Raw genomic sequence first — 23,592 nt, forward strand, 5'->3', positions numbered from 1 at the left:
GATTGGACCCTCAGAGCCCAATCCTATGCATGTTTACTCAGAAGTGAGTCCCATAATAGTTAGTGTATCTTACTCCCAGGTGAGTGTGGATAGAATTGCCGCCTCAGTGAGAAAAAGAACCTTAAATAGAAAGCACATGATTATTCTGCACAGCAAGACCAAATTGGCTTCTGGGAATCCTGAGGTGAGGGGATGGTGTAATGGGATTTTATTCTTTCCTTGTAGGAGCACTGGGTTTGACAAAGGGGAGTCAGTGCTGGATCTACAAACGGTATAACAACAATTGTCACAGCGGGAATGTCAAGGAGTCTTGTGGTTTATGTCCACTTGGAATAGAACACCCTTGTTTATGCCAGGCTGGAAGAAGAAGATTGAGCTCATGTTCTCTTGCTGAACATCTAGCAAATGGCGGTTTTATGATGACTGCATAAATCATGGCAGAAAGTGTTTTTGTTTTCTTTAGCACACTCAATGAAAATGTGGCCCTTCCAGTAATTTCTTTAGGCTGCTTTATACCTGATGCTAACGTTTGTTTTCAGAGTCTCCTCTGTGGTCAGACGCAAGAATGTTAAGGAAAACTTTCACCCATGATGTAAGGAGCGACCACAAATTGCTGCTGAAAATCAGTAAGCACAAAGCAAAGTGTCTTTCCAGATTATGATAAAAATTAGAATGGAATGTGTGGAACCAAAGCAGCATCCGCTGAGATCCGCACATTTCTGCCATTACGTCATACAGTGAGAAGGAACAACCTTACGGTTGGGGAGATTACATTGTTGTTGTCATTGTTACCATCGTTGTTTAAACTTACATACCACTTTTCAACCAACATAGTTGTCAAAGCGGCTAACATAGTAAAATAAAGCAATAAATGGTTGTGAAAGATCTCCTCTAATCCTATATGATTAAAATAGTAAATAAATGTTATATAGAAATGTAACCCATCTTAAACATGCCCCCCCCTTTTTTTTAGTTCTTACACCAAACATATATAAACCTTTTATGCCTTGGTAAATAGAAATTTTAATTTGAAGTGATACTTATTAGTTATTAGACCTCTGAAACTGTTTTCTTTAACAAGCTGAAGAGCAGACCTTCTGATCTTTACAACATTAAAGCATATTTGCAATTTTATTTTACATGAGGGCATAATTTATTTATTTCTGATTTATAGGTATAGCTCACTGCTTCCACAGGGGATCAGGGTAAAGGCCTAGTGTGGGGTTGCAATCCCCAGCATAGGAGGTCCCTCTTAATCAGTGTTTCTCAACATTTTCCCCCTCCCATACAACTTCCCATTGTCCACCTATTCAAAGTACCACTGGAAGTAACTGGCAATGAATCATTGCCAGTTGGGAGTAAAGACCCCTCACTAGGCCTTTCCTTTTGAGTTGGGAGACCCGACGTTAATCTATGAACACCAGTAAAAGGCTCAGGGTAGATGGGAGGGCTTTTTTTGAGCTCCGCCCATTGAACCGAGCCTCCTACCGCTGTTCGTTGTGTTTGCATTCCTGGTCTCGTTGCCAGGCAGACATGTCCAGTGGTCCCTCAAGTACCACCAAACACCATGTTAAGTACCACTGGTGGTACCTGTACTACTGGCTGAGAAACACTGCTCCAAATCAAAGGATTTCTGGCACATTTCTGGGCTGGCCCAAGACCTTCTGACATATGAAGGGACATAACAAATACCACTCACCTTTATCCAGTGGTCACTTCAATATTTTATTTCTAATATATTAGACTGGTCTGTGACTGCATTTGGGGAAATGTTACAGATCTCTGCTTTTAACAGACTACTATGTATATGCTTTTAACAATGATAGTAAATGGGACTTACTCCTGGGTAAGAGTGGGTAGGATTGTTAAAACTCTTCCTGCTTGATGATGTCACTTCCGGTCATGACATCACTTCTGGTGGATCCTGACAGATTCTCAGTTCTAAAAAGTGAATCCCGATGCTAAAAGTTCGAGAACTACCGTAAGGTATGTATATGTAACTGAAACAATCACATACATTTCCTGTTTGTCCTGGCCTCCATCCTCCAACCTGCTGTTGTCCCCCTTGTGACAATATCTAGATCAGCGGTTTTCAATGCCGTGAGGCTGTCTCAGGTGTGCCACGGGGCCAGAGGAGGCAGGTAGCCTGCCTGCGGAAAAAGAGCAACCCGGGGCTGCTTTGCATCTCCTGCTGCTGAGCAAGAGAAAGGCTGCAACCCAATCCTCATTTACCTAGGAGTAAGCCCTATTGACTATTATGGGGCTTACTTCTGAGTAGACACACCTAGGATTGGGTATCAAGTTCACCCCGCAAGCTGATTGGGCAGCCAGAGATGCCCCTGCGGAGTGAGTGAGAAGGAGGGAGGCAGGAGCAGGCAAGAAGGTCAGAAGGGAGTTTGTCTGCTGAGGCCACCAGCCCACGAACTGGCTGGCCTGGCGAAGGGTCCACGAAAGCCCCTTTTCCGGCCAAAGTTGCCTGCAACTGCCCAAAGCAATCCTCCCTGCCTTGCCTTTTGCCTTTTAGGGGAAGGGCATTGGGACACAATCCTAGCCACACTTACCTGGGAGTAAGCCCCATTGACTATAGTGGGGCTTACTTCTGAGTAAACATATTGCCTAGGATTGAGCTTTTGGTCACACTCTTCTTAAATACAGGAGCAGGCAATTGGCACTTCTCATAAGAACATATGAACATAAGAACAGCCCCACTGGATCAGGCCATAGGCCCATCTAGTCCAGCTTCCTGTATCTCACAGCGGCCCACCAAATGCCCCAGGGAGCACACCTGATAACAAGAGACCTGCATCCTGGTGCCCTCCCTTGCACTGGCATTCTGACATAGCCCATTTCTAAAATCAGGAGGTTGCACATACACATCATGGCTTGTAACCCAGAATGGATTTTTCCTCCAGAAACTTGTCCAATCCCCTTTTAAAGGCATCTATGCTAGACGCCAGCACCACATCCTGTGGCAAGGAGTTCCATAGACCGACCACGCGCTGAGTAAAGAAATATTTTCTTTTGTCTGTCCTAACCCGCCCAACACTCAATTTTAGTGGATGTCCCCTGGTTCTGGTATTATGTGAGAGTGTAAAGAGCATCTCCCTATCCACTCTGTCCATTCCCTGCATAATTTTGTATGTCTCAATCATGTCCCCCCTCAAGCGTCCCTTTTCTAGGCTGAAGAGGCCCAAACGCCGTAGCCTTTCCTCATAAGGAAGGTGCCCCAGCCCCGTAATCATCTTAGTCGCTCTCTTTTGCACCTTTTCCATTTCCACTATGTCTTTTTTGAGATGCGGCGACCAGAACTGGACACAATACTCCAGGTGTGGCCTTACCATCGATTTGTACAACGGCATTATAATACTAACTGTTTTGTTCTCAATACCCTTCCTAATGATCCCAAGCATAGAATTGGCCTTCTTCACTGCCGCCGCACATTGGGTCGACACTTTCATCGACCTGTCCACCACCACCCCAAGATCTCCCCACCCCACTCCCTCCCACAGGCAGATTCCCCCCCCAATCTCATAATCGCAGTTAGTGCCTCTCCTACTCTCCCTCCCTTCACTCCTCTGCACCTTTCAAAGGTCCAGAATCACTTTCCTCATTCTCTCCCCCCCCCCCCACTCCAGCTGAATCCTGCACTTCTTTCAATCATGTGTCTTCATTGCCTCTCACCCCACACCTCTGCACTATGTGCTCAGTCTGACCTCTCCTTGCCAACACTTTCTGGCATTACACTTTAAGAACAACATTTTCCAGATTCTTTCCAGAATCACATATACTTTCCTCTCCAATCTTCTTGTGAGTCTTTGGCTGCGATCCTAACCACACTTTCCTGAGAGTAAGCCCCATTGAACAAAATTGGACTTACTTCTGAGTAGACCTGGTTAGGATTGTGCCCTTTGTCATGTAATGATTTAATTGTATTAATTGTTTTCAAATTAATTGTAATGTAGTAATTAAATGTAAGTAAAAAACTGGTAGTGTGCCTTGACAATTTTAGTGCCTTGTCAGTGTGCCGTGAGCTGAAAAAGGTTGAAAATGGCTGATCTAGATTGTATGCTCTTTAGAGCAAGGACCCATCTTTCCACTCTTCGTAAAGCACCTGCACATTTGATGATTGATAATAACAGTGCAAATAACCTAGAATCCAAGTCACTGGGGATTTGAGCAACTCTTTCCGTAAAGTGTTGAGCAAATAGAACACAGTGGGTCACAGAGAGTTCCTCCCTGGTTCCCCAGGAGGCAGTGTGCAACAACGAAATTGCCCCTCAGAGTACCTTCACTAGCCTGTACTGATCAAACTCTATAGTGATGGAGAAATAAGTTTGCCTTACCACCACCACGGAATCAGCCCTAAAACAGATTCTCTCCTGGTTTCAGCTCAATTTGTCACAAGTCTTTCTCAGCTGTCGCTCTTGTTGTCATCCAAGCTCTTTCATTGCCTAGTGTCATTGTCTTCTCTGCCTAGTGATGGTCATCTGTGAACCTATGATAGAAAGGAATGGATATGTCTGCCAAGCAAAGGCAAGCAAACGTTAGCTTTTTTGCTACACATTATTATTACTGGACACTGGACAATAGGCGTGCTTGGGGAGAGGTGAGATGTGGCTGCTAACTAAAGTTCATGGTAGAACACCATTTTTATTACTGCATTCTTACGCTTTTTGCTAATACACAACAAATGGAATGATGATAACTGGAAGCTGTCATTCAGCACTGGAAGGAAAGAGAGAAACTCCCTCCCCTTTCCCTCTCCCCCTCCTGTCAAGCATCTGAATTCATTCTAGTTTGTTCAGTGGGAGAGAAAAAAATAAACACATCCTATAGTTATGATATACAGCTGAAACTTGGCTTGGAATTCAGCAGCTGGGAGCCTGGTTTCTTGAGCATGTCGGTTGTAGCGAATATAAAACTGCTATAGAAATAAAACAAGATACATGAAGTTGCCTTTATTATACTAAGGGCCAAATCCTATGTGCCTGCTTGGGTGCCAATAACTCATGTTCCGGCCGCACAGTGTGCTTTCTGGCCATTGCAAAATGCAGTGCATCATAGAGTGCAAGCTGACCACTGCCACAACCATTGAGTTCTGGTGACTGAGTGACAGCAGTCACCATGGGAGCCCCCATTGCCAGAGCGTTGGCATGGGGGGGAAGGGAGGCAATGGGTAGAACAGGGCGGGGAGGGAGAAGGGCATGGACTGGGGCAGAAATGGTGCTATGTCAAGGGTGGAAATGGCATGCTTAACAGTGGCAGCAATTCTGCAGATATCCTATCCCCCTTCCTGTCCTCGATCCTCCTACCTCAGTCCGCTCAGACTTGTGCCAGCAAAATTGCTAATGCAGAGCTGATTAGACCTATATAGACAGGGGAGGCTTGCTCAGGGTCAAGGGAACAAATGTTCACTTAACTTGAGAAGGATTCCAGGGCTTGAAACTACCCCATGGATAGGATACAGCATGTGTCCTGTTGGCCCATCGGGCTACTAGATTAGGCTACTCATTAGCTTACCAGTCCATCAATTAGTTTTACCTACCCTGATAGTATTTCCTGTGATCTGTAGCTCTTCATCCAACTGACTAAAGGCCACATATAGACCAAAACTACTTCTGATGTTCTTAAATAACTTCCTGTACATCTCCTTTCACTTATTTCCAGAGGTGAATGTATCCCCTTCATTAAATGTTAGCCTTGGGAAAATAGTAAGAATGAAACCAGTAGAGACAAACAAGAATCATTTTTGTATTCTTGCTACAAAGTGGTATCATTTCTCAATACTTTTTTCCTCTATGAAAAAGGTACTCATGGAAAAATATTCCAGGATATTTATACTGATTGAGGAATGAAATGACAGTGCTTTTCTCCATTCACCTAGAGTCACCTTCTTGCTATTAAGAAAAAAACTCTTACTCATGGTCTTGGCATCAGGGCTATTAGGAAAGAGTGCTCCAGCCATCCCTCCAATGGGATGCAGCCATGCATGAAAGAGCTCCCTGGGATGCTGGAAGGGCGTCCTCTCTTGTTCTGAATTAGTGCTTGGAAAATCTGCTCTCTTCTGCTTTCTTGATGAGATTTACTAGAGTTCACTCTTGTTCACTGCTGAGAAGCTAGGACATTTCCCCTGACAGTTTTAAGAACTTTCATAACCTGGAAAGTATTTTGTTGGACTAGAAGTTGCTTTCCTAGAATGTACAAAGGATGTTGTTGTTCCTACTGTTTTTGAGCCTACAGCCTAGTCCTAGAAATATACAGTACTGTAGTTCTGACAGCCCAGTCTATCCTACAGTGGCACTGCTCAGCTTCCTAGGTTGTCATCCCTTTATGGCAGGAGACATCTTTGTTACCCTGCACATGCCTGATCTTGTCTGATCTCAGAAGCTAAGCAGGGTCAGGCCTGATTAGTACTTGGATGGGAGACCGCCTGGGAATACCAGGTGCTGTAGGCTTATACCATAGTCTTTCAAGACTGAAGGTTGCCAGCCATTGCCATCTTCTAAAACTGATAGAGCCTGTTTGGGCAATCCTTTACATGCCCTACTGGCCACATGCAATCAAAGAAACAGAGGTAGGTAAAATCTTTTTACTTACCTCTGAGTAGGCCTTCTGGTTACCTATGGGTTTCATTGGACCTATACTGCCTATGCAGCTGGGATGTCAGAGGAGAGAAAGAGGGTGGGGCAGCCTGGGAAAGAGGGGATCAGATCCAGGCACAAGTCACTAGAGTCAGGGTTCACCCCCTCCCTAACTAGTTCTCTCACCTCTCTCCACCATGGAACCCCTCCAAACCTAGAGCTGCTTAAGATTCTCTCATACATTCTCTCCATTATATATGACAGATTCTCCAAGTGCCATAACTGTAACACAACAAAATGACCACAGCATGAGAAAGCATTCTTGATCTTTTACCCAACATGCTCCAATTTGCCAATGAAATTAGCCCTATGCACAATGGCACCATGCAGAAATAAAAGGGATAGAGGGGTTAAGGAATAACAGTAAGAAGGAATCACAGTTTTTCCTGCAATTAACTACAAGGGGTAACACTAACGAGAATGAAACTACAGGCATGTGCTGCTTAACAACTGTTTGCTTAATGACAGACCGCATATATGATGGCAGTCAAAGCACAATAAAGATGCTCTTAATGAAGCAATCGCATCTCCCATAACCTGCAGCAGAGTGTCTGTTTACACAACAGAGAGGTTCTTAATGCAAAGAAGAGGCAATCTCTCTCCAGTAGCCTATGCAGCCAGCTAGTGTCTGGCAGGGAGTGTCTGTTGACACAACAAAGGCAATAGATTGGACTGAATGTTCACTTAATGACCTAATCGCATAACAGCGGGGATAGGAGAATGTATCCACATCGTTAAGTGGTGCACACCTGTTTAATTAAAGCAAGTCATGCAATAAGAAAGCCTGCTAGTTTCATCCCAGGCCATTTACAAAGCCAAGAGTGTATTTCAAGTGAACCTTTTCCCCCACGGAGATCCCAAGACAGAGAAAAAGTGAGATTCCAAACAGCTTCTGTCATGCTTGCCTCAAGATGGGAGTGTCAATAAATCACCATTAACTCGTACAGTAATTGTCTCTTGGTACATATGCAATGGAGGAGCCATCACCTGACAGACAAGAAGAGGGACTCTGGAGTCAAAAATCCTTTCTGACCAGCTGATGTATGTTGGGATTACGCACAGAATGAAGGAAGGCAAACCAAATGCTTCAAGAAGCCTTTCCATATGTGATGTGATTCTGGTTGTTGAAACCTCATGCTGTGCACAGTTTAGATGGATCCGCTGCAAATGATGCATCACTGAATTTACATTCCAAATGGTGAGTGCAGGCCGAGGAAAAAGGATGAGCCTTCCCATTTCTCAGCATCTGTGTGAAAGTCACTGTTGGGCTTTGTGTACTTTTAAAATGGGTGGGAACGGTTTCTTTTCAGGCTTGATGGCCAATATGTTTTATTGAGCCCAGCTCTTTAAAACACATCTGCCTAAATAAGGGTTCCTATGAGAGGGGCTTTTCAGCCAATGGTTTTCTTATGGTGCATCATTTCCTTTTTGTCAGCACACCCTTAACAAGTTTACATCCCATTTACATCCTCCCATTCTTGTATATTATATACTGCACTTTTTGCTTTTCAAAAGATGCTTTTTTTTTTTTGCTTCACTCCTAGTTACGTTATTTGTGAAACGGAATCTGCAGACTCAAATTGTTTTTATATGTCATATGTTCTGTTATTATGGTTATCTTTATGGTCATTTTATGTAAATTTTGTAAGCCTCTTTGGGCATTTGCTTTGGCAAGGGAAATGAGAAATTTTTTAAATTAATAAAAAGCCATTTTGAAAGCACTAAGAGCCCAATCCTGACCTACACTGGTACAGCTGGGCTACATGGCCTGCGCTGTTTCCAACACAGTTTGAGAGGCTGGTGGGTAAGGGGATTTTTGCCCCCCTTAGTCTGTGTCGGGCCCCAGCCTACCCTATGGAGCTACGCGGATCCATGCCAGCTATTTAGCTGGTGTAAATCCAAGCAGCCTGTATAAGGGCTCGGGATTAGGATATGGCATGCACTACTGCAGCTGATCCTGCCCCCCTCTCGGATTAGGATTGCACCATAAGGCAGATAGCTATACTGTAAAGAAAGTGCTTGCGAATAAAATTCCTACATCCGTTATTATGCATAATAGCTGTTGAGACAACATCAGATTTTGCAGTAGGGAATTCCATCAATTAATTTTGTGCAAACAACTACTTCCTTTTGCCAGTCTTACTTGTCAGCTATTTGAGGACATATCTTTATTGGGGGATATATCATCGATTTATGTACAGGAACATCACTGTAGAATTTACTCCCCCCCCCTCCCAAAAAAACCTACTTAGGTTGCAATGCTGTGTTCTGAACCCAGTAGACCTTTCCTCTACATAAGAATATAAGAACAGCCCCACTGGGTCAGGCCATAGGCCCATCTAGTCCAGCTTCCTGTATCTCACAGAGGCCCACCAAATGCCCCAAGGAGCACACCAGATAACAAGAGACCTGCATCCTGGTGCCCTCCCTTGCATCTGACATAGCCCATTTCTAAAATCAGGAGGTTGCACATACGCATCATGGCTTGTAACCCATAATGGATTTTTCCTAAAGAAACTTGTCCAATTCCCTTTTAAAGGCATCCAGGCCTGATGCCATCACCACATCCTGTGGCAAGGAGTTCCACAGACCAACCACACACTGAGTAAAGAAATATTTTCTTTTGTCTGTCCTAACTCTCCCAACACTCAATTTGAGTGGATGTCCCCTGGTTCTGGTGTTATGTGAGAGTGTAAAGAGCATCTCTCTATCCACTTTATCCTTCCCATGCATAATTTGTATGTCTCAATCATGTCCCCCCTCAGACATCTCTTTTCTAGGCTGAAGAGGCCCAAACACTGTAGCCTTTCCTCATAAGGAAGGTGCCCCAGCCCAGTAATCATCTTAGCCGCTCTCTTTTGCACCTTTTCCATTTCCACTATGTCCTTTTTGAGATGTGGCGACCAAAACTGGACACAATACTCCAGGTGTGGCCTTACCATTGATTTGTGCAATGGCATTATAATATTAGCCGTTTTGTTCTCAATACCTTTCCTAATGATCCCAAGCATAGAATTGGCCTTCTTCACTGCCGCCGCACATTGGGTCGACACTTTCATCGACCTGTCCACCACCACCCCAAGATCTCTCTCCTGATCTGTCACAGACAGCTCAGAACCCATCAGCCTATATGTGAAGTTTTGATTTTTTGCCCCAGTGTGCATGACTTTACACTTACTTACATTGAAACGCATCTGCCATTTTGCTGCCCATTCTGCCAGTTTGGAGAGATCCTTCTGGAGCTCCTCACAATCACTTCTGGCCTTCACCACTAGGAAAAGTTTGGTGTTGGCTGCAAACTTTGCCACCTCACTGCTCACCCCTGTCTCCAGGTCATTTATGAAGAGGTTGAAAAGCACAGGTCCCCAGTCAGATCCTTGGGGCACACCGCTTTTCACCTCTCTCCATTGTGAAAATTGCCCATTGACACCCACTCTCTGTTTCGTGGTCTTCAACCAGTTCTCAATCCATGAGACTGTCTGTTGTAACTAAACATGCTTGGAATCAGGTTGTGTAACTAATTTGCTTTATTCTCCTAAAACACAGTTGAAATCTTGATTTTGAGGAGAAATCACCTCTACTGTGTAATACTGCATTTTATAAATTGCATTTTATAAATTTTATAAACTGCATTTTATAAATTGGGCCTGCAAGAAGCAAAACAATAATGAGTACAGTGGAAGGAAAACTATGACATGTTTTCAATGAATCCTTTCAAAGTGTAGCCAAGCATGTGCTACTTTTGTGTTTCATTTCCCTAATGACCAATGCATATGACTTTGCATCCCAGAAATATCAATGCATCAAAAACGCTGGAAGCAAAACCAAAATTTGAATAATCAAACCCAGATTAATTCTAGGATACCAACCTGTTAATATTAGCCACCCACTGAGTTCCCATTCACTGGAAAAAAAAAACCAAAAAACCTTGTTGCCATTAAAGGAGTACGAGCTGCTTGTCTTGCTCTGACAAATCTCCTCTATGTGCCTCTATTCTAATGCTCATTTGTCAGAGACAAGAAGCCGAGCACAATAAATCTAAATCAAAATGATCAGTAACTTTTAAAATTTGCAGTTTAAGACAATCTTGAAGAGTTCAGAGGAGGAATGTCTGGCCCACAGTTATTTGCAGCTCCTGGGCCATTTCTGTCTCCGTGACTGTTCTTCGGCTAGTGTTCCTTTTGCTCTCTGAGAGTTGGAATGTGCCAAAAATGAACCTGGCCAACACAGCAAGATTTTCTTTTCTGATTCCAAAGACACAAAGGAAATAAAAATAGAGGCACATGCCTTCATTTTATGGCTATAAAAATGAAGCTGTGACTGCCACGAAGGCGCCAGTGGTCATCAAATCTATTCTTCATGTCAGTTTGTCATGATGGGCATGGATGACACAAAATCAGCAAAATGATGGCCAGCCTAGAGAATGAATGAGGTTCCCTTTGCTTTTAGTGGCAGGGAACCTAAAAGTGACCATTTCATTATTTCAAGCAAGTTAGTAGTAACTCAAACCACCAAAAATGTAGGAAGAGCCTATCATGGTATGGGAATGAAAAACATATATAAGAATTTCTGCTAGTGTGTAACACACTTCATTTACTGAATGTCCGTTTGTGTCTTCGCACGAACCTAATGGGAAGGACAAGGCCATAAAAAGAAATGGTGCAATGCAGACAAATCTGAATGTGTTTAAGGGCCCTCCTATATGGAGCCAATGGCAACTTGGGGCGAGGGGAGATGTGGAGGCACAGACCACATTGTGTGACACCATGGGAGTGGGTTGACACCAAAGGATGGGAGCTAGAAATTTCCTGGCCAGGACATACAGGAGGCCAGGCTCTGGAGACTTTTCTGGCCATTGCTGCCCTCCCCCTGTCCCATTTTGCCCACTCCCCACCCCGTACCACTTACCCCTCCATCACTGCCCTCTCCCTGCCCCACACTGGGTGAAACCAGACTAGTGGCACCACTGTACAGAGCTCTTTTTGTAGGCTTCATCCCACGCCACTGACTGCCATTTGATAGTTAAAACTACATGGGTGGATCACATGGCAGTTCCACACCTTCTATGCAACAGGGACTGCCTCCATCACAATGGGCGCCACCTGCATGGTTTCAACTTCCAGATGTTACCACAGTGTAATGATCTAAAGCCACAGACAAGCGACTCTCATTCCACACAGGTCACATCTGACAGAGCCTCATCCCACTGAAATAAATGGAAGGGGACTTGAGTGTGTGATATGGATGTCAGTGCTGTGTTATCCCTTGAGCCGGATGTCTTCCTTCATGGAACGTCAGCCTGAGCATCAGTGCAGTTGTTTCTATGACGTTTGAAAGATTGTCCAGATTGCAGCTAGTTGAGTGCAATGAATGACACGGGCTTATGTGCAAATGTACCAAAAATGTACAGTGCCTGCAGGTTCTCATCTAGTCCCTTTTGGCTCTTTCTCATTACATAGATTGTTCACTCCACATAGCTGCCTCCACCCAAAATATATGCGCTCATGACACATCATTGGAATGCATATAATTTTCTGTCCTGTTCTTAATTACGGTCTGCAGAACTCTACAAGGGCTGGAGGCAGTCAATTGTTTTGACAAGGGTTGACAGCAGTTTGAGAGAGACTTTGCTTCCCAAAAAGCATAGAAGCTGTGATTTGTTAAAAGAAAAAGTCGCAAGCTCTCAGGCAGCCCTCTTGTGATTGCTGCCTGCCTGAGATGTCAAAGAGTGTGGCAGGCCACACTCCATGGTTGGTGGAGCCTAGTTTGACAAGCCACAAATGCAGCCAGGCATAGCTGTGGCATCCTGGAACATGCATGCAAACTTGTAGCCAAGAACTTCCCCCTTTTGCTTCTAAATTCAGAGTATTAGGCTAAAAAAGATTCTATGTTGCCAGACAAAAAAATAATCATCAGAAGAAACATTAAGAGGAATAAATGTTTGTTTACTCAATTTTTCAGCATTTTCTTCTTGCCTTTGTTTCCTCTCCTGAAATATGGGGCTCACTGGTAGGGAGTGAAATCCTCCATAAAGAGCTGCAGTCATATTAATTTCCTCTGACAGTTAGGCGGAACCAACACAGCACCTAACAACTGGTACCCATTGACACTGGATTTATACAAGGATGGTAGATGATTGGCACTACTGAAACCTCCATCTATCCCAATAAAAGGAAGAAAATAAAACAGACCACTAATGTGATGTTTCTTTACCCTTTGTACTCTTGCTAGTCCAGGCTCACAATCCTTTCACTTACACCTACCTGGATGGGCAAGCCCCATAGAAGAAAGAGATTGTATTTTTAGTTGTGTGTATTCTTAAATGGCAGCTATGGGGGATTCAGATTTGGACTGTGACATGGGGAGGAATGGCAGAATCCTTTCTTCTCATGTCATAGTAAAATCATCTTCCCCACCATCCAAGTTATACTCAGTACTTGTACCTTTTTGTGCCACTTCTTCATAGCGCTTCACAATCAATGAGAAACAGACCTCCATGGGAAATCCATCCAATTCAGTGATGGGCTCAAGCAACAAGTAATGTGGCTTATTAAACATGTGATACTATTGTCAATGCTATTCTCCTTTCTCTTTGAGGAAAAGGATGCATAATCCATTGCCTCAGTATTGTACTGGGAATCAGCCCAAATTGCCTTATCAGGACAGTCTCAAAAATGCCATCACGGGTTACAATTTCTGTGAGATTTTTCTGAGACTCTCTCCTGCTGGTGTTCAGTCGGAATTGTTGAAAAAGGAAGGTCATGTCAGACCTCCATCAGCTGCTTGACCTGACACAAACTTTAGAATTTAGCTTAACAATTAGAACTGAGAAAATGCCTGTTCACAGTCACATTGTTTTGTTTACCATCAATTTATGAGAGGAGGCTACCAGTGTTCATTTTCCTAGTAAAAGGCCAGAACAGAAGAAGAAAAAATGAACCATGATTGGAATCTAAACCATGTCCAAAACATGGCACATTTGTGCTATTTCAAAATTAAAACAAGGTTAATTCTCCCACACTTCTCTGCTATTAAGTGTTTTTGAAACAACTTGAAACAATTTGCCCTTCATTTGTTCTGCACACAGGAATTAAGCATTCCATTCTTTTAGAGCCTATCATACTTTCCTCCTGTTAATTGCACTGTTTTGAAAAACATTATTCAAGATCCTTGAAGGGAGGATCTTGGGTCCTCCCATTCAATACATTTGAAAGTATGTGTTGGTAAGAAGTGGCAACCAACTGTCAAGCCATGGCCTGACTTTGAGCCAGGTTGTGGGGGAAGTGGGGCAGGCGGGATTCAGTTACTATACAGAGTAGGCAGGCAGGGGACAAAGGAACCAGGGGCAGTTGATGTATCATGACAAGTTGGGGACAATGTCAAAGAGGGATCAGAAGGTCCAAAGGTAGCAAGCAAGGGTCAGGGTTGAGCTGGAGTTGAGTTCTAAGGGCTTCAAATCAACAGAGGCAGAGCAGGCTAAGGTGAGACCAGAAAAGAACAGACCAGAAGTTCTCAATTAAAAGGGGTGGGGGTGAGCGAATTGGGCCCAGGAGGCAGGTGGGATCATCATCACAGGCGCATCTTATCCTATCCCCCTTTCTGGTCCTGATCAGCTGACACAGATCAACTTGGACATGGACCACTGTGGCTGTGGGGGCTAACCCAGGAGCAAAGGGACAAATGTTCTCTTAACCTGAGGAGACTTCCAGCAGCCAAAATTCCTCTATGGCAGGGCTTTTCAAACTGGGGTGTCGCGACGCCCCAGCCTATGAGCCCTGGCCTCTGCCCCCTTAAGGGCCAGAGGCAACCTGGAGGCAGGGAGGAGGCAGCGGCGCGATCCCCAGGATTGCGCCGCCCAGGGGGGCTGCAGGGGCTTGGGTGCACTTACGCAAGCCTCCTGCAGCCTTCCCAGGCTACGGGGAGCCCAGCGCGAACTGCAGCAGGGCTCCCTGCAGCAGTGAAAGTAAATGCAGAGTAATCACACTCCACTTCCCCTTTAGCGCAATCACTCCGCATTTACTTTTACTGCTGCAGGGAGCCCTGCTGCAGGTCGTGCCGGGCTCCCCGCAGCCTGGGGAGGCTGCAAGAGGCTTGGGTAAGTACACCCAAGCCCCTGCAGCCCCCCTGGGTGGCACAATCCTGGGGATCACGCCACTGCCTTTTCCCCGCCCCTGCTGCCTCCCCCCCCGCCCCCACCCACACAAGTACTTAGTGGCTCTCAAACTCTCCCAGAGAGTTTGAGAACCACTGCTCTTTGGGATGTAGTGGAGCCCACAGTGATGCCACTGCATTGCCATGTAAGAATTTAGCTAAGACTGAACTGTCAGTCTCTTTTTTTCTCCAAGGTCTGATACCAAATGAGAAGCCTATTGGGAGAAAAATGCCTGGGGAAGAGGGCTGGGGGGAGTTAAGTAGTAAATGGAGGATTCCGCTCCTGCATCTCATTTTCCTCTTAAAATTGGATCCCTAAAAATCCTATTTTAACTGTAATTGATGCAGACCTATATTTAAAGATACCAATCTAACTTTGGCCTTAAAGCAACAGGCTGGGATAAGGTTTTCCATCTGTGTTAAACCAAGATAGGAGACTTGAGTGAAAAGTCTCCTCCAGCAGTGGAAGCCTTTAGTAAAAATGAATGAAAGTCATGTATAATAATAACCCTCATAATACCAGGGTCACTGCATAACTTAAGAAAATTTATTAGAACATGCAAACCATCGCAAACTTTCTTCTGAAAACAGTTCATTATAGAATCCTACTAATTACAGCAAGCCTGGCATATTTGAGAAGCAAGCATTTCCATGAGCCCGAAAAATAAACTGAGGTCAGTTAGTGACCAGTTGTCTGATACATCCTGTTGACTCCTGATGGGCCTTTTCCCCATATAATCAAATACTGATACAGTGTTGGGCAATGCACTGATTAATTCTGGAAATGGCATGTCGACTTGCCTGTATGCATGTTATTTCAAGGCCCCACTTACAGAGGATAGCGTAGTAGATATTAAAGTCCCAAAGGCTGCTGTGAAAAATAGATGTTATATAAATGGTGTGCATCTTGAGCTCTATGGATGGACTTAGAATGTTTTTCATTGTTGTTTGAAAAGGTAGAGACTCTTTGATAGTACGGCTGAATGATGTGCCATGGATGGAAGTGAGGGGGAGCAAGTACAGGAAAAGACTTTAAACACCTATGTTTAATAGCTGGGATAAAATGGAACAGTAAATTGAAGAACATCAGCCCTAATATTAGTTAACTATGATTCATAGCTGAATAAAAATACACTTTCATTTTCTTAAGGAATCCCAAGGGTGGCATTTATAGAGTCAGCATTTATGGTCACACTGTCAGCTGCAATCTCATGCATGCTGGTGCCCATCTCATTCTCTTTTTTATTTTATATATGTAATACATTGATATCCAACTTATCCACTCAGTTGAGCTTGGTGGTTTATGATAAAAACATAAATCCTGAAAACAAGCCATCAGACAATTACCTGAAAACAAGCAATCAGAAAGACAGTTAAAAAAAAAAAAAGAAAAAAGAAAACCACACAGGTGAGGGGGGAAAAGCAATAAAACCAGTAGCAGAAAAACTCAGGTAGATAAATCATGGACAATAAAATGATTTTTGAAGGTAAGCAGCATAGGAGCTTAAGTGTACAGGGCTGGCTCTAGTTTCAGAGTATCCTTGGTAAACTGACTTGCATGAACCTTCTCCTAACTGGGTGGTCTCCCTATGGTTTGTGTGACTTCACTTGGGCAGGAGATCTGGTCTAGAGGGTAGAGCCTCCGTTAGCCCGAAGATAACATCAGAAGGTCGCCAGTTCGAGGACACCGGCAGCTCCCTGACTTGCTGAGAATGGCGAGACCTTGAAGCAGCTGACAAGCCCAGCTGAGTGATTCCACCTGCTCTTGGTGTGAGCAAGAAGCGTCTTGGCTGCCCTCCATGTGAGAGATGGAGCTGCTTGTCAGCCTGCCTGGGAGAACTGGAGGCCAGAAGTGGGACCAAACCAGAAAGATCCATCTGAAATGTTGTTGGTTCTTGAAAGAGAGAACCTCTATGATTGTAAAAATCCCCTTGAGGGATTTAGAAACGCCTGCCTATGTAAACCGCCTTGAATAAAGTCAGAGGAGTAATCCAATGACCAGAAAGGTGGTATATAAATACTTAGTTATTATTGTTATTATTATTATTCACTTGTTGGCTGGGACAGTAAAGAGAAGGCAACAAGAGGTAGTATTGGAACATCCACACTACCCATTGGGAAAGATCCAAAAGCAGAAGTGTACTTTTAAGTGAACTTCTTCTCTCAGTGGCATATAAATGTGAGCAGCTTGACAATAAAACTATGTAAGCCTAGTACAACAAGCTAATATGACTGGTAATTTCAGCAAAGATAAATTTCGGAAATGCAACAAATGGTGATAACAAATGTTAGACTTCAATCTGTTTACATACATAGGATCAGAACCATTAAACGGGGGGGGGGGGTCCACATGATTTGTCAGCTTATAGACAGAGCACCTTGAAGTTTCTGTTATTTTTTGAACATGATCTGTTGATATTCTCTCTCTCTCTCTCTCACACACACACAATGTCTTACATTATTAGCAGTATATTTTTATAGTGCTATTGAGTGAAGTCTGCTGTTTCTGCACTGGCTCTGCTGAGCTACAGTGGACTAATTTGATTTGCCCCAGGACAGAGAAAGGACAATACAGTTTTTACTTGCAGAATTCATAGCATTACAGCTTGCTGATACAGATCCTGGTGTGAATGGAGCCAGCGATCATGTTACGAATCATTATTATTGTTTCATGGATGTAATTATGTGTTGTAACCAAATGTTTCTGGAGTTATTATGGAATGATTCAAACATCATCTATTCCTTTAGTCCTAAAATCTCCACCCTTGCGCTGAGAAGACTGTTGCCAAAATGAGACCACCCACTAACATGATAGATTTTTGGGGGGTGGGTGGGTTATTTTTGAGTTCACTCCATGTCTGTGCAGAAGTTAGAAACTTTCAAAAATAGAATCCCCAAAGGGACCTTAAAATGCTAAACTGGGAGGTCTAAAGAGAAAGCCTGGATTCCTAGAGAGGCTTCATAGTACACTGAACACCCAATTATTTCCTGCCCAGAGATGGGATGGGGCAAAGGACTTTTATTTTCAAGTGATTAGCACAATGCATTTGAAATACACTGGAAATCTTTGCAAAAGATGGGAATGGGAATGGAGAAGGAAGGAAGGAAGGAAGGAAGGAAGGAAGGAAGTCAACCATAGATATATCCATGAATTTCGGCATCTGCGGGGAGTCTGAGAATGGATCCCCTGTGGATACTGTGGCCCCACCTTCACAATGTTTGATCTGAAGTAAATGTTGACTCTGAAGTAAACCCCATGGAATCCAGCAAGATATCCAGCAGGAAAGATATGGAAAAGAAGCAGGGAAATTAAGTAGGGAAATATATACGACTCTGATCCAGACTTTCCAGGACAAGTCAGGGCATGTTTTCTCTCAAGTAAACCCATGAGGTCCACTAGTGCTTTCTCCAAGGGAGATGTAAACGTATCAAGAAGCCTGTTATAGGCTGAGCATGCTCAATGTCCTCTGGGAGCCACATAATGTTGAGGTGACAGGAAAAGCCATCAGCAATACAGGGGGATTGGTTTTAACAACTGAAGGTCAACAACTTGGGGTTGGGAAGCTGCAACATTTGTCTATCTAAAAGCAAACTTGGGTGGCTGAGCGCCTATCAATTTGGAAGCAAATGGTGGAATGTTCAATTTATGACTCTAAGAGTGCAATCCTAACCCCTTATGTCAGTGCTTTCCAGTGCTGACATAAGGGAATGCACATCCGAGGTAAGGGAACAAATGTTCCCTTACTTTGAGGAGGCCTCCATGAGTGACACTCAACTGCAGGATGCAGCACACGTCCCATTGGCACTGCTATGCCAGTGCTGGAAAGCACTGACATAAGGGGTTAGGATTGCGCCCTAAGTGGGTAATTCCAGGCTGCGTGTTTGAATAAACTTTTTGCACTTAACAGACAAGAATTCTAGTGCCTGTTGTTTCTATGACATGATAACTTTGTATGCAAATTCTAGATTTTGCTGTTGCTTTCTGTGGGCAGCTCTCATGTCCCCCAGGGGAAAAAAAACAGGTTTAAAGTGATGGTGTCAAACATAAGGCCCACAGGCTGAATGTGGCTCCCGGAAGCAATTTATTCAGCCCCCGTTATAATTGGGCTCTCCCAGCTTGACAATTGGGGTCTCTCACATCTTGAAAATATGAACAAGTTTTGCAGGTTTTCTCTTCTATCATTTGCAGCTAATGAGTTTCTAAGTGAGTACAAAGTGCTTATTTCTGGCCATCATCTGCTTAATGATGTCACTTCCTGCTTAAGACGTCACTTCTAGCCCTCAACAGGCACCGCAAATGCTAACTTCAGCCCTTTGTATGAAACAAGTTTGACATCCCTGATTTAAAGGAATCCCCCTCCCTCAGAGACTGAAAGAGATAGCTTCAAATCAATTATCACAGTTTTAGAAAATAGAAACAAAGTATTGTCTGTGTTACAGGCATTGTGTGATATTTTGTGAGTAGACATTCTACTGTATAGAATACCTAGGTATTCTACACCAGGGCTCTCTAAACCCCAGCCCACATGACAGATCTGGGGTTTGGAAAAAGCCCTCTCCCCCACCCCCACACTGTGAACGGCGCTTACCATTATGCTCCCTGTCCCCAGATCAGCTTGAAAGAAATGTACCGTCGTGGCAGAATGGAAAGTGCCACTCGGGATGGGGAGGGTTTTTCGGGACACAGCGGTTTCTAGTTTGGAGATCTATGCAATGCCTGAGTTTCACACAATGCCTGTAACAGAGACACTACAAACAGGAGGTACATTGGAAGGGTTACATAATTGCATTCACTGGAGACAGGAGGTTGCACAAATGGGATTATCATCTTCCTCCCAGGGTGTGTGACTGGAAGGGAAAGCACATTCAAGGGAATTTGAGGCTTGGCCTAAGTTTCTGAGGCTTGGCGTTCTGCAAAGCAGTGTCACATTGTCCATTTTATGTACAGAAGTTTTTGATGAGCCCATAATCCAAAACTGGCATCCCTTGGTATTGACACGCAAGGCAGGTGGTAATTCTGTCTGGCAGCAAACTTTATATTGTCCATTATCATTATGTAATGGCATGGCATGGACAGAAAATAAGAGAACATAATACAGGAAAATATGATTTGTAGCAGTTGAGTGATGGGATGTTAAAGAGGTCTGCTGGGAAAACAAAGAAGGGAGGGGAAGGGGATTGGCCTGTTTGAGCCCCTAGCAACTGGTAGTGTCTGAAAAGCAAATATTAGGGGACAGGCATGCCATGAGATTGAAAAAACTCCCTACTATTTAACAATGAAACAGTCAAGTTCAGGACTGACAGCCCACCTTGATCCTGAGCCCTTTAACTTTGCAAATTTAGCACAGGGGGGGGGGGGTTCAGAAGAATTAGCAAGAGAAAGGTTGTTCTTGCTGAGCTTCAAAGTGTGCTATAATGCCCTTAGAGCCAGGCTGAGTGGGGCACTGATCAGTACTCCTTTTAGGGGCTGTGGATGCTCTGCACCATTTTGCTGCAGGTCTCCACTTCTCAGGGATGCACAATACGGGTCACTTTATATGCACAGCATTTTTCACATTTCTGCCCCATGTTTTCACATAGCCATGGAAACTCTGAGAAGTCAGGCCAATATCCTTGCTTTTAAGAAACACTGGTGTAAACTGAAGTGCTTTGGGATGTGTGTTGGAATGCAGATGACATCTTGCTATTAGGCTGTTAGGTGGATAAGGATAAACATCAAAATACATACTTCATGGTGATTCTTAACACACACCAATCCCATGATTGTGCACAAGTTTCTACATCTAGTTACCATTTTCCCTAGCTTGCCCAAGAAAGTGCATGTGAAGCTGCTCTTTTTTCCCCCTTGATGAAAAATCAAACACAATTGGATGGAATTGGGCTTGTAATAATTGTCCACTCAACAGTACTGTAATATTTGAATTTGAAATCAATCCTGTTGAATTACCATGGCATACTATATGAATTACCATAGCATGGTATGAAAATACCATACCATATATATGTATGCAACCATGCATGTGACAGGATAGTGCAATTTTATGCATGCCTGCTCAGAAGTAAATCCCACTGTGTTCGTGGGGCTTAACCTCAGGAATGTATGCATAGGATTGCACTGCTGAGGTCTGAAAATGCATGAATCAGTACCTCCAAATATTTGCACTGAAGTCAGTCTGTGCTCTGCAGGGTGGGAGGCCATCCCATGTCTTTTGTGACTGATCTAAAACTGCCCTGCTTCTTTTCAACAGATGTAATTATGTCTGGCCTAATTTGAAGCAAAACCAACCCACTTCCTTGTTGCTCTCATTTTGAGCACTGAAATCAATAAGATGGCTCTTGAATGTGGGGTCTGAAGTGTGGTCAAAGTTATTTGCAAGAACTGCAGAAACTTTGCATTCAATCTGACCAAAATGAAACAGTTTTAAAATTCCATTTATTTCAGAGGGAGAGTTAAACACACACTTAACCATCTCTTACTGAAACAAATATGGCTTGAAAGTGCTGAAATGTGGCCGGAGCAGGCGCTTTATTGGTATTTCTATTCTTCCCAAAATCTGTGTCCTCCTTTGCTTAGGATCCTGATGGGTTCGGAAAGAGTAATGATTTCTTTGTAAATAGCTTTTATAAATAGCATCATCACTGTTTCAAAATTAGTTTTCAAGAATTTCTGTAAAATATTATTATACCACATCAGCATTCTTCAAGAGTCTGTTAGGAAACAGCACCAACCGCATTTTTCTTACTAACTTTTAAAAGGAGGTGGAAAAGGACAAAAATCCAATTTAATTTGGCATCTAAGGTCTTTTTAGATAATGATGCATTCAGTTAATCTTATTATTATTATTATTATTATTATTATTACATGTATTTATATACCACCTTTCTTGGTCATCAGATTTCTCCTCAGCATTTATTCAAGGTGGTTTACATGGACAGGCTGTTCTAAATCCCTGTAGGGATTTTTACAATCAAAGAAAGGTTCTATCTTTCAAGAACCACAACATTTCAGATGGATCTTTCTGATCTGGTATCACATTCTGGCCTCTGATTTCCTCCCATGCAAGCTGACAAGCAGCTCCTTCATCTCTCACATGGAGGGCAGCCAAGACGCTTCTTCGCTCACACCAAAGAGCAGGTGGAATAACTCGGCTCAGCAGCTGCTTCAAGGTCTCACCATTCACAGTGCCGGTGGCCTCGAACTGGCAACCTGCGGATGTTATCTTCAGGCAAATGGGGGCTCTACCCTCTAGACCAGACCTCCTGCCCTCTTGAAAGATTGCTGAAAGCATGGCCATCATAATATGAAATACAGTAAGTCTTAACTAGCATATCACAACGAAGGGGAAAATGCTCAATGTCTCAGGTGTTCCCTACTGTTTAAATAGACAAGGAAATAAATGACTAGGAGCCCAATACTGGGCTTGGCTTGCCCGCTCACTGCCGGTGTGCACTGTCGCAAGCATGCCATAAGGCACGTTTGTGGACCCTACCACTGGGCAAGCGCCGACAGTAGCATAGCACTGGCCAGCGCGAGACTACTGCAGGACTACCACTACACTGGGTGGGTGCCCGACCTCCACTACTCAGTGGTCGTGCAGACCACTGAGCAGCAGCGAGGTAAGCACGGGTGTGGGGGAAGGTGGGGAGAAGGTGTTCTGAGAAGGGGGAAGGTGGGCAGAGGGTGGGGAGGTGGGAGGAGGGTGGGGGTAGGCGTGCCCAGGGGAGGGAGCAGGGAGAAATAATATATATTATTTCTATATATGACAAGTGCAGCAAGAATACTTTTGTGCAACAATGGAAGACACCAGATAAACCCTCTGTTGAAGCATGGTGGATACAAATTTTGGACTTAGCAGAATTGGACAAGCCGAAGACCTTGCTAAACCAATTTCTTCCCAGCCCACATTTGATCCCCGTTGTGTATGTGCAATGCTGGGCAGAAACGGCTTATAGAAAAATCAGTAACTCCTTAAGTAACTTAAAAAGGTTAGAGATAATGGTAAGTATAAAAAAGCTCTGACAGATCTGAATTATATAATTTGAAGTACAGAATAGATACTGTGGGCATATAAGTAAATATGATATTCTGCTTCATACTTGCTATACTTTACCTTTAGACAGTTTATGTTTATGTATTTGTCTATTGCCTGATATTAATTTTGAAATAAATTAATTTTTTAAAAAATTGCATATACACACTGCCAGACATTAGCTTCCTTAAATCTTAATTGATGTTCCCTGACCAAATATGACTAGATTTACAGATAATAGGATTCATCCCCAAAGTCTGTTGAACACCTGCCTGTTTTGTAGCTATTTGTGTAGTCTAATTGCTATGTTACAAAGCATTACAGGATACATACATACTGCTCTTCTGGAGAAGCAGCAGAAAGGACCCAGTAAGTACTTTTGTACCAAATGTCTTTCTGATGGATAGCTTTCCAGCAATCATCCTGGCACTCTAAGCAAATCTCAAAGGGTTTATAAAAAAGTAGAAATAATCTGAAGGACTACATTTAACAGAAATACACAGTGGCTTTCCCAGTTACTAATCTTCTCCTTTCTTTCAAGGAGCTTTTATTCTCAGAGTAGCAGGACCGAGGATGTCAAGGATGATCGGCATCAGGGCAGGAACAACTGCAGTTTGCCATCCAAGGTGGCTGTGACAAGCTGTAATTCAAAACAGGAAGACTATTATTGGCATAGACATCTTTGTGCTGAATCATGCTTGAAGCTTGGATATCTTAGAAGATGCTTTGAATTCACTTATAAAATCTTAAAAGTCAAATTAGGAAATTAG

The 23,592-nt window shown here is 43.5% G+C and overlaps 1 protein-coding gene and 1 pseudogene across 1 annotated transcript in view; one reads left to right on the forward strand and one right to left on the reverse strand.

Moving 5' to 3' along the window:
* WDR27 (WD repeat domain 27) overlaps positions 1-23,592 on the reverse strand; it is a 155,532-nt gene that overhangs the window by 42,918 nt on the left and 89,022 nt on the right. The window lies entirely within an intron of this gene.
* On the forward strand, positions 6,337-6,455 carry LOC136638165 (5S ribosomal RNA; annotated as a pseudogene).

Source organism: Tiliqua scincoides, chromosome 1 (genome assembly GCF_035046505.1).
Source record: "Tiliqua scincoides isolate rTilSci1 chromosome 1, rTilSci1.hap2, whole genome shotgun sequence".
Classification (NCBI taxonomy): domain Eukaryota; kingdom Metazoa; phylum Chordata; class Lepidosauria; order Squamata; family Scincidae; genus Tiliqua; species Tiliqua scincoides.